Source organism: Cololabis saira, chromosome 17 (genome assembly GCF_033807715.1).
Source record: "Cololabis saira isolate AMF1-May2022 chromosome 17, fColSai1.1, whole genome shotgun sequence".
In the NCBI taxonomy this organism is placed as follows: Eukaryota; Metazoa; Chordata; class Actinopteri; order Beloniformes; family Belonidae; genus Cololabis; species Cololabis saira.
Window position 1 is genome coordinate 39,033,900 of NC_084603.1, and position 11,758 is coordinate 39,045,657.

At 42.2% G+C, this 11,758-nt stretch overlaps 1 non-coding gene and 1 pseudogene across 1 annotated transcript; both read left to right on the plus strand.

Annotated features, from left to right (window-relative positions):
- Nucleotides 1-1,094: 1,094 nt before the first annotated feature.
- Nucleotides 1,095-1,309, plus strand: LOC133464204 (small nucleolar RNA U3). The gene has a single exon (XR_009784423.1). It is a non-coding gene; the product is annotated as a small nucleolar RNA U3 (small nucleolar RNA).
- Nucleotides 1,310-2,135: 826 nt separating this feature from the next.
- LOC133464203 (small nucleolar RNA U3) lies at nt 2,136-2,340 on the plus strand (annotated as a pseudogene).
- Nucleotides 2,341-11,758: the final 9,418 nt, after the last annotated feature.

An 11,758-nucleotide genomic window follows, 5' to 3' on the forward strand; every position in this document is an offset into this window, starting at 1 on the left:
ATCTTAAACTGTAAACCATGATCAGCAATATTAAAATAATAAAAGGCTTGCAATATTTCAGTTGATTTGTAATGAATCCAGAATGTATGACATTTTTTTGTTTTTGTGTTTGCATTACAGAAAATCACAATATTCTAATTTTCTGAGACAGTCCTGTATATATTGGTTCTATAACTATTGTTGTTGACCGATAACTTGTGCTGATGCTGTACCAAAGAATTGGGTTTATTTATTTATTTTATTTTATTTTTTATTTTTTCAGGAGGGGGGTGTTTAGTATTTTAAAGTGACTTCTCAGAATGTTCGAGGGACGAAATTGAAAATCCCTTTTTTGCTATCCCCTTACAAATGCATCTTCTTTTTGATTTCTTCTTGATTTATTTATTTAATTGGTATTAGTTTTGGATTGACTGTACATCGGATTTTGGGTGATGATTTGTTTTATTTATTCATTGATTGATTTATTTTTTATTTTCTCCTCCACCTCTTTTTTCTTTTTTTCCTTTTTTCCTTTTTTTTTGATTTTTTTGGATCGTTCATACAGGGAAAGCAAAGGGGTTTTGGTGGTCCCTGAATACGCGTTCTGTTCGGAGGGATCCTCTCACGATCCGCGCACCAAGCTCCACTGGATTCTCTTCGAAAGGGCATGCCATTTTCCAAGAGAGCTGATTGGTCAGTGGGCGGTGCTTTTATACCCGGCGATCTGTATCTCGAACATAACCTGCTCCGGAGCAGGTTAGCTGTTCAGCATAAGTTACCATGGCGATGTGCCCCGATAAGAAGTGAACCACCGTCGTAGTCCTGAAAACCCAGGGTTAAACCTGAAGTTACCTCGCTAACCCCAAATCCCGCTTCGTAGTACAGGCCCCTGGTAACCTCCTTTCATGTCACAACGCAATGAACTGTGGGTAATTCCCTTTCCCAGAGTGTGCTGGGATGCTGACTTGCGGGAAGGGGGCAGTAAGGGCTGAAAATGGCTGCCGGGAGCCCTCGCTCACTTAACCACTTGAGGAATGGGACAGCCCTAAGCCCTTACGCAAGGTGCGGGAGCGCGCACGTAAGTCTACGAGTCTGCGAGGGTGGAGATTGGGATTGGGCCTATACTTTCAGGGATCATTTCTATAGTTCTTGACTTGAGAAATGTGTTTCTAAAGTGTATGGTCTCGCTATCCATGATGATGACTCATGATACCCCCTTTTGAGCGTGAAGCGGGCAAGAAACAATGTTTATTTCATACGTTTCTTGTCATTGATGACTGTTCTGTACTCGTCCTTGGAGTATCGAGGAAGGGGTTATGATCAGAGTGGTAGCTCATTGCTGTTCAAAGAAATTAATATATTGAATCACAACATTGATCACCACCAACAACGTACACCGTATATGTAGACTATGTGCGTGGTTGCAATGTAAAAGCATATATCAGACTTTACTCCATAACTCTGAAGCCCTGTCCACTGTTACTGTACTGACACTGTAGCTGTGTAACTGTGTAACTCTGTACCTCTGTAGCTATGTAACTCTGTAGCTGTGTAACTCTGTACCTCTGTAGCTGTGTAACTGTGTAACTCTGTACCTCTGTAGCTGTGTAACTCTGTACCTCTGTAACTGTGTAACTCTGTACCTCTGTAACTGTGTACCTCTGTAGCTGTGTAGCTGTGTAACTCTGTAGCTGTGTAACTCTGTAGCTCTGTAGCTGTGTAACTCTGTAGCTGTGTAACTCTGTACCTCTGTAGCTGTGTAACTGTGTAACTCTGTACCTCTGTAGCTGTGTAACTCTGTACCTCTGTAACTCTGTAACTCTGTACCTCTGTAACTGTGTACCTCTGTAACTGTGTAACTCTGTACCTCTGTAGTTGTGTAACTCTGTACCTCTGTAGCTGTGTAACTCTGTAGCTGTGTAGCTTTGTAGCTGTGTAACTCTGTAGCTGTAACTAATGTTATATCTAATAGAATAACAACATTTAATTTATATGTTTCGGTACCGTTCAGAACGAAAGAACATTGTTAGAGTTTGCTTTACATTTTTTTAGTGTGTATTAACTTGCCGTTTTGGGCCTACTCGTCAACAGAATTGCACCCTTACTGAGAAGGATGTTTCCGTCAATGACCTTCTGTTGCCGGCGCTGAGGAAGTCAAGACTATACTTTCAGGGATCATTTCTATAGTTCCTGACTTGAGAAATGTGTTTCTAAAGTGTTTGCTCTCGCTATCCATGATGATGAGTCGTGATACCCCCTTTTGAGCGTGAAGCAGGCAAGAAATAATGATTTATTTCATATGTTTCTTGTCATTGATGACTGTTCTGTACTCCTCCTTGGAGTATTGAGGAAGGGGGTGGGTCATTATCACTATAAAGTGCCTTGGAAGGTCCCAGTTGGATTCCCACATTTATTTTTGATGTAATGTAAAATAATTATATTTTGGGCTTACATTACAAGTGTTTAATCATTAAGGCATGCACCATTAGTATATCTTGAGTTATTTTTTATTAATTTTGTATCACTTTGTCAAAGTGCATGTAGACGATTTTGCCATGTCCCTCGTACAATTGCGGGAGCATCTATGAGTACAAGGAGTCATTAAATAAAACTAAATTAAAAATGTTTTAACATGGTGTTATTGTTATAAACAAGAGCTTTCATAAATTGGGAATTCTGGTGGTTTTCAACAGATATTTAATATGAATATAAAGTATTTAATACATGTCCCTGAAGTCAGTGTCCACCCTGTCATTATGCTGTAACTGGCCCTTAAATCCGGTAGTTGATGTCATTGGCCCAATCCCAAACTCCACCCTAAACCCTCAAGCCCTGAGCCCTCACAGGCTTTCAGTGACGTCAGCGTCACGTGATCAAGTGTGAGAGGGTGTGAGGGCTCCAAATGGTATAAATAGGAATGGGACACACTTAGCAGAAACCGGAAACAAGTCAGATAAAAATGTCTGTTTTTTTTTTCAATAAACTTTATTTAAAATTTCAATTTACAAAATTCCTAGTCAGATCAAAATGTTACGTACCGGTATTATAAGTTTGGGAATGATCATCCGGATGTTTGAAAACAAAGTGGAAGCCTATATAAAGGAGCATAAAATTCAACAAAGAACACAATTTAAACATGCGCACAGTACAATATGTATTTCCTTGTTAATGTAGTGTCTTTCTTTCAATCTACCCAGACCAGCACATCCAGTATGCCAGGCTCAATCGCCCAGTAATTTCTTTTTTGTAAGCGCGTTTAAACTGAGTTAAATATTCCAGCTGTGTTATGACCATCTAATATTACTTTCCATTTTTCAGCATGATGTCATTTCATTTTTGTAAGAGAGCGTATAAATTGATGGTAACCTGAGCTAAATATTTCAGTTATATCATTACTATTTACTGCAACGTTTTTGTTCAACTTGCTGAAATTGTTTAAATCTTGTGGTCATAAATAAATGAATAACCAAATTACTGCCTGACTTGTTTGTGTTGGATCTAAAACTATCTTGCTAGTATTTACATGTATGCATTTCTGTTAACATAGGGCAGTGCTTCTCAATCCTGGTCCTCGTGGCTGTCCTGCATGTTTTAGATGTTTCCCTGCACCAACACAGCTGATTCTAATTAAGGGTCCTAATTAGCTTGTCACCAAGGTCTGCACAACTCTGTTGATGACACAGGTACTTTTATCACGGTGTTCTGAAGCAGGGTAGCATCTAAAACATGCAGGACTGGGGCCCACGAGGACCAGGATTGAAAAACACTGGTCTAATATAAAATGAAAACAAATGAAATTGAACCTCAAATTATGAATGAAAAAATGATGAAGAAAACAACATTTTGTCCTCCATCTTCCCACAAATGTCAATTAACTTAGATAACTGGTCATCCCTCTTCCTTTCCCTCTCCTCCTCCTTTTCATCCAGCTCCCTCAGCCTCTTTTCCTGTCTTTAGTGTTGAAGAAAGTCCAAAACGTCATTTGTCCTTTTTTTTGGTTTTCTTCCCTCCGTTTGAATGAATGAATGAGTGAATGAAAAACTTTATTTCGAACATGCTCAAAAAAAGAAAAAAGAAATATATATATATATATATATATATATATATATATATATATATATATATATATATATATATATATATATATATATATATATATATATATATATATATAAACCAAAGAACAATAGTTAAATAATATGTTTGTTGGTCGCTCCCTGTTTGTAAAGGAAATAATAGGGCCGTTGAAAAATCATCACGGGACAACAGTTTCTGAATTTAAATCACCAGTGGGCTATGTATTTATATTTACGGGTGAACTTTCTTCTCGCAGTCGCACATGGTTCCTTTTCCTCCGCCCCCTGTTTTGTTTACATTCTCCCTGGTAACCTCCTTTCATGTCACAACGCAATGAACTGTGGGTAATTCCCTTTCCCAGAGTGTGCTGGGATGCTGACTTGCGGGAAGGGGGCAGTAAGGGCTGAAAATGGCTGCCGGGAGCCCTCGCTCACTTGACCACTTGAGGAATGGGACAGCCTTAAGCCCTTACGCAAGGTGCGGGAGCGCGCACGTGAATCTACGAGTCTGCGAGGGTGGAGATTGGGATTGGGCCTTAGGCCGTTTCCGAATTCGCATACTGTACTACAAAGTGTAGTAAGTAGTGTAATGGAAAATTTTGGTATAACACTGTCTGTTGCCTGTTTTCATTCCTATGCCAAGGTCATGTTCCTTTGACACAGAGCATGGCACGGTTGCCTGGGTGATGGGTGATGTTTTGTCTTTTCCAGCTCCAAACTATAAAATAACCTGTCCCTAATCTTCTTCAGCGCACTCAGGACTGTCGGTTCATGTGACCGGTTGGACTGTGTGGCTCCGTTCAATTGAATGTTTGTCCTCTTTTCATTAAATCTTCGAAAGACAGCTGAGGTGTCCTGACATTCTTTTTGAACAACAATTTTTGCCACCACAATTTGGCGACCACGAAGGGACCTCATCTGTGCCGGATTTTTTCCTTCTCTCCTCCGGAATCGAAGGTGTTTTAAGCATGCAACAACCTCGTACTCCCCCATCAAGTGAAGGTCGAGTGAGGGCCTCTCGTCCGGAGGGGGGTTGGGAAGGTCCCCGCACCGACTGGGGTCGAATGAACCCGGTGGCTTCAGAAACGCCTCGCTGTTCTTTTGGGTGAGTTTTGGAAAGAAAACGGCCGAAATAAGTTGCGCGCTAACGTCTCCTCTCTGCCTATTCAGCTGATGTGGCCGGTAGTCCAAGTATTTGGAACCGGGGAGGGCTGGTCCAGCCAGGGTCTGAGGACCTTGGGCTGTTTTATTACTGACCTAGGAGTTAGTGATCGAGGGGCCAGACTAGGTCTGGGGGCGTCGTAGAATGCCTTTCAATTCTAGGTGATGAAGGAATTTTGTTTGTTACTAACCTAGGAGTTAGTGATCGAGGGGCCAGATTTGTCTGGGGGCGTCGTAGAATGCCTTTCAATTCTAGGTGATGAAGGAATTTTGTTTGTTACTAACCTAGGAGTTAGTGATCGAGGGGCCAGATTTGTCTGGGGGCGTCGTAGAATGCCTTTCAATTCTAGGTGATGAAGGAATTTTGTTTGTTACTAACCTAGGAGTTAGTGATCGAGGGGCCAGATTTGTCTGGGGGCGTCGTAGAATGCCTTTCAATTCTAGGTGATGAGGGAATTTTGTTTAAGAGAAAAAGACTCGCCTTTCGGTACGACATCAGCTGTGGGTCGCCAGACGTGACGGATCACGAGTGCTTTTGTAGCCGTGGTTTGAGAGTGGAGACTACTTCAAGTCGGGAACTTGAGGGCTCTGGATTCGGGGAATCCGAGTGTGCCAGACGGGGTCTGGGGGCGGCCTGGGATGCCTCATCCAATCCTAGGAGGAGTCGGAGGATTTGTGTTTGTGCTCTGAGCTGTCTGTTAATGTCTGGCTAACAATCTTGACTGTCTGGAGGATAACAAATAATTTTGAGAAATAATTGGAGTTGGAATGTTTTCCTGTTGATTATGTCGTGGGCTTCTGCGTCTAGAATCCGGTTTGAGTTAAGTGGGTAATCCGAAGTATACCTGGTAGGATTTAAAAGATGCAGCATTTGGAAGCAAACGGGTAATCCGAAGTACTACCTGCTTCTGTAGGATTTAAAAGATGCAGGACTCCAGTCAAATCTGAACCGTGACTTTTTCTAATATATTTTTAATCCAACTTTCTCTGTGAAAGAGCTGCGCGAGTGTTTCCGGCTGTTGTGACGTCACAAACCCTGATAAGCGGAAGACCTTGGTTAGCCATGGTGTTGTTTTTTTTGTGTTTTTTTTTTTTTTTTTTTTTTCCTCTCTCCTTCTGAAAATTTAGACTCGCAACATGTCTGAGAGGATCAAATAATCAGTTGTGGAGGCCAGTTTTTCAATAAGCCTTCTGGGAGTAATTTTTCCGAAGGACCAGATTTTTCAGCACTAAATGTGAGATATATGATAGTTAATTATGGAAAAGAATAGAACCCACAACCTTTGTCGGAGCTGTGGGTCAGACAACTTAAATTCCCAAAATAAAGAAAACACGAGAAACAGGAAGCCTGAGCGTTAAACAGCTGGAGGCTTTGCAGGTTAGACCAGTTATCACTCGCTAAAAAGAAAAATGAAAAACAAATTTAGATAGATTGGAATGTTGCTGAGTGAGGCAGACACCCAAACAGACTGTGCCCCAGTGTGTGAAGCTGGACCCGGTCTGGACTCTGCGCCCCCCGCCCCACCCCCCCCCCAACTAGCGCCGGGACCTCAGGCAGAGCTCACCAGCGCCTGGACTTCAACCAGCTGCGTCCGTTTGCCCCCCACTGTCCCCAACTCCACCCGTGGGAGCACCCCTCCCCCATCTTCACCCGTTTCACCCATCGGAGAGATGAGGAAAAGTGCTGGGAAGACTGGCTGTCTCAAGGACATTTTTGACTGGCAGAAAGCCTGCGTTTCGCCAGGAAAATTGTGAGACTATTGCTGCAAAAGGCTGAAAGAGGCAACGGGGGGGCAGAACACAGTGAGGGCCCGCGCGAAAAGGGGGGCCGGACTGTCTAGGGGTGGCGAGGAGAGCCGGTGAGGTGTCCGGTGGACACGCAGAGGCCGGCTGTGAAGTCTGCAGAACACGTGAGCACCTGAATACTAAATACACATACACACAAGAACCTTGTTTTTCATTTAATAGGTCTGGATTTTATGTTTAATGTCCGAAGGGAAGGGAAATCAGCACTTGTCTGTTTAAGATTAGATTATGATTTAAGATTACAACGTAATTTATTAATAGACGTTGGAATTGAGTATTGTGTCAGGTGAGGTTATTCATGACGTGTGGGTACGCACCCCAATGCTGTTGTAGCTGCTTGCCCGTGATTAGTATCTTCTCAGACGTGGTTATTAATGAATAAAGAACTTCAAGTTACGTGAAAACAATTGTAAAATTAAATAAGTATCGGTAATTTTACTCATGCCGAACTGTTAGTGAGTTAAAGGCTTCATTATAATACTTTGCTGTGCTGTTAGAACATTGTTGCAGGGGACTTTTTGTTTGACTTTTTTGCAGGGGACTTTTTGTTTATTCTGCAGCAGGAAAACTCTTGCATCACATGCCAGACTGGTATGCCTCATTCCCGGTTAATTAAAAATGAGGTACAAATAAGATGAGGTGATATAAATGGACTAGAAGTGAAATGGATTCGACCTGAATTCACACACTATTTTCTGTCAGGTTCCGGTAGAACGTTTTAGTTTTATTTATTTTTTGCTCGGCATTCCAGTCCATCCTAACAGTCAATTTTGTTTGCTGTTGTTTTGATGGTAAAATTTTGTTTGCTGTTGTTTTGATGGTAAAATTTTGTTTGCTGTTGTTTTGATGGTAAAATTTTGTTTGCTGTTGTTTGATGGTAAAATGTTACACTGTTGTTTTGATGGTAAAATGTTACACTGTTGTTTTGATGGTAAAATGTTACACTGTTGTTTTGATGGTAAAATGTTACACGTTTGTTTTGATGGTAAAATGTTACACTGTTGTTTTGATGGTAAACTGTTACACGTTTGTTTTGATGGTAATATGTTATACGTTCACTCGTGTGGGGTCGGCTCGACCGGGGGTCAAGAGACCTGGTGACCAGCAGGAGTCTGGGAGACCCGGTGACCAGCAAGGAGGAGGGGTAACTGATGTAAGAGACACTCCTCTCGATGGATCTAGTGGAATGGGAATTTTTGTTTGCCTGTTTTGGCTAATGGTTCTCCTGTCCAATGTTTTTGTCTAGTGTTCATGACTGGAACTGTTTATTGAATTGGGATTCCTGTAAATGCATTAAAGTGGGTTTGAGTCCCGCTGAGGGGTTGAGTTGAAGGTCAGGGACCCCCCCTTTTTTAGCTAGGGATTTAAATTGCCAGATAAACTTGGATGTTGATGGCGTGGCTTCGTGAAGATACTATGTTGATACTTTACTATGTTGACATGGGCCTGAAAAACATAAACAGAGATGTTGAGGTTGTGAAATGTATGTGAAATTCAGCATTACCTGCTGATGCGCCTGCGCTCTGTGTGTGCGTGTGTAAACGCGTGGGTGTGTGTGGGTGTGTAAGCTCCGTGTCGCTTGTCTGACTGCGCGTTCACGCAGGGAGCGTTCACGTGAGGCTGCGTGAATGGGAGAGAGATGTTGTCTCGTTTTCCTTTCTGTTGACTTTTTTTTTTTTGTTAAATTGATACAAGTAAAATAGTTTTTTACTCATTCTTTTCCCTGTGTGGGGAATTGATGATGTGGAATTGTCAGAATTGGGTTGATTTACTGTTCGAATGGTTGCAGGTTACTTTTGTGATACTGTATTTGAACCGGATTGTGGGTCAAGGACGTATAAGGCCTTTGAGTAGCCCATTTTTAAAATACTTAAAATAAAGATATTTTTGGCCATTTTCCAAACATTTGAAATGTAGTGTACACGTACATGTATGTGAAAGCTTCAAACAAAGGTATTTTAGTGTTTTTAAACCTACATCTATAGGGCAACGACCCTGGTTTTTGTTGTATGGAAATTGGATTCTTGCCGTTGAGCTGTGTATGATTGTGAAAAGCATGTTACATATCAATCATTTTCCTTTATTTTGTCTGTCGTGAAGTCACATACTGTTGATTGACGGTTTCGTCAGGAGTGGGTTTCGTCCCGTAAAATGAGTGCCCTGTGTTTTTTTTTGGATATGGGTCAATGACAAATAAGGCTTCCGCAGAAGGTATTTTTAAAAGAACTCTGTTGTATCTACAATATTTTAAGATTATTGCATTCCAGTGGCCAGGTATTTAGTATCTTTAGCGTCCAATTTTACATTTAAAGACGGAATAATAATTATACAAATATACAAATGAATGCATTTAATACAATATCTATTCACATCATAGTTGTCAACCATTCGTTCACTTTAACCTATTATTTATTGGTTTAAATGAATGTTTTATGTGGTCGCACCACCTGACATCAGTTGTGCCACCTGACTTTTACAGCTAATTTTAAATTAGACGGGCTTCTACTTGGACACCTGTATTGGCTACCTTGGCTGTCAAGTTCATACATATCATTTTTAAATAGAATAGAGAGTTTTATGATAAAATCACATTTTCCTGGTTTTACATTGGTTGTACCATTTGACATTTTGGGGGTTTGAGATGCCAAAATGTAAAGTAACATATATTATCTGAATGTACCTGGAAGGTATTCAAACTAAATAGGTTTTATAGAATAGAGTGATATATGTCATAAATTGATTAACATTATTTTAAAGGGAAATAATGCACCCGGACACCAAAATATGCATGCCATGTCGTTGACCCATATAGTGTTCATGAGCCTACTGTCATTGGCTCTGAGAGGCAGTTTGGAAGTGCTTATTGCAGTATGTTGTTGTTATCTTGGTTGCGAGTGAGTCCTGAGACGAATGCGTTAAAGCTTCTCTGGACCTGTTGACCCATTTTGGCTGAACAGGGGCATCAAGCCGGCCTGTCCGAACTGCAGTTTGTTGCCACAAGGGTTGCGTTTCTGGGTCATGTCATTTCGGGGGAGGGCAGATCCCTCTCACCTGGCAGAATTACGGCCATTCAAAAGGAGAAACGCCAGAACTGATCATTAAGAAACAAATGATGTAAATTCTGGGCTCCACCAGGTATTGTCGACAGTGGGTCTCGCATTATGCGGAAATTGAGGCACCATTGGCAGCAATTGCCCATGGAGAAGGCCTACAAGCATCAGACCCTGGTACCTGGACTGACGAGGCTGACGACGCCTTCACTGACCTGAAACTGACGTTACAGACGCCTCCACTACCTGGACTGCCTGACTGTTCACGACTTTTCGTCCAGACTGTGGACGGAAAGGGGGGTTACATGACTTCAAGTGCTACAGCAAGTTCTTAACCCTTACCCTTTTGCCAACAGCGGATGATGGAGAACCACTCGCAACGCTAACATCCATTTGTTCCCCAAGACCTGAATTTGAGTGATGATGCTGTTGTAATGATGTTGTCTTTGTTCCCCAAGACCTGAATTTGAGTGAGGTTGCAATTGACAATGCTGACTATGATCTTTTTTGTTGTTGGTTCTGCTTCCAGGGCTCCTGCTACGTGAGTTAACATTGCAGGTTTTGCTTTTGGGGCTTTTGTCCCCGATACGTTTTTTTTATTTTTCCACAGGTAGACCCATAGCGCATCACGTGGATACAATGTTCCTGCCTACACAAATTGCTGTGTGTAAATGTGATGATCACACTAACAATCTGATTTTGTCTCTCAATGAAATGTTCAAGCTGACGCAGCTTGTCAACCCTTGTCTCTCAAAGTACGATCTGTCTCCCTGCTACTTCCGTCCTCGGCTGTGACCTCGGTTGAGATTGGTGAATTGTAACTAAGGGCTTTGCACACTGAAATATGGTCCTGGGAGGATGCGGACTGCAGGGTAATTAACAGGGTGTGAATGGGGCCCGACGGCCGGCCATGTCTCCCCAAGAATCTTTTCCCTCACTTTGCTTAATTGACACACGGTTTCATGTGTCAAGGGGTGGGGGATGGTGAGTGAAATACGCAATAGGAGTGAATATGAAGACACAACTCGCCCCCACCAGACAGACGTTTCAACATTTGCAGATGGATTTCATTGAACTTACACCCAGTGAAGGCAAAAAGTTTGTTTTTGGTTATCATTTGCATGTTTTCTAAATGGATTGAAGCTTTTCCCACAACAAGACAGGACTCCGCCGCAGTGGCCAAGGCTTTGATGAACCTGATAATTCCCAGGGATTCCCGGGGGATTCTGGCGAAAAAATCAGTTCAGACAATGGCGCTCCGTTTGTGAGCGCGGCACTGAAACAGGTCGGTGAGTACATGGGCGTAGATATACGACAACATTGCGCCTACCACCCAGCCTAATGTGGTGCTAATGTGGCGCGCCAGAGAAGCAAAAATGGCCTGAGCCCCTTTGAAATCCTGTTTCAAGAGACCTTTAAACAGGGATTGGGCCTGTTTAAGAGGCAGCAGCAAGAAACGGGCCTTTGTGAAGACGAAATGTTAAGATATTGTGCAACCTTGTCGTCTGTTTTGTCTGATATCAACAAGCAGGTTAAGGCGGCCCTCCCCAAACCGGCAGAGACGAAACTCCATGACCTCGGAGTGGAGACTACATCGTGGTCAAAGACTTCAGACGTAAACACTGGAAAGCTCGGAGGTGGAACAGACCGTTCCAAGTGCTTCTGGTGACGGAGACAGCAGTCGAG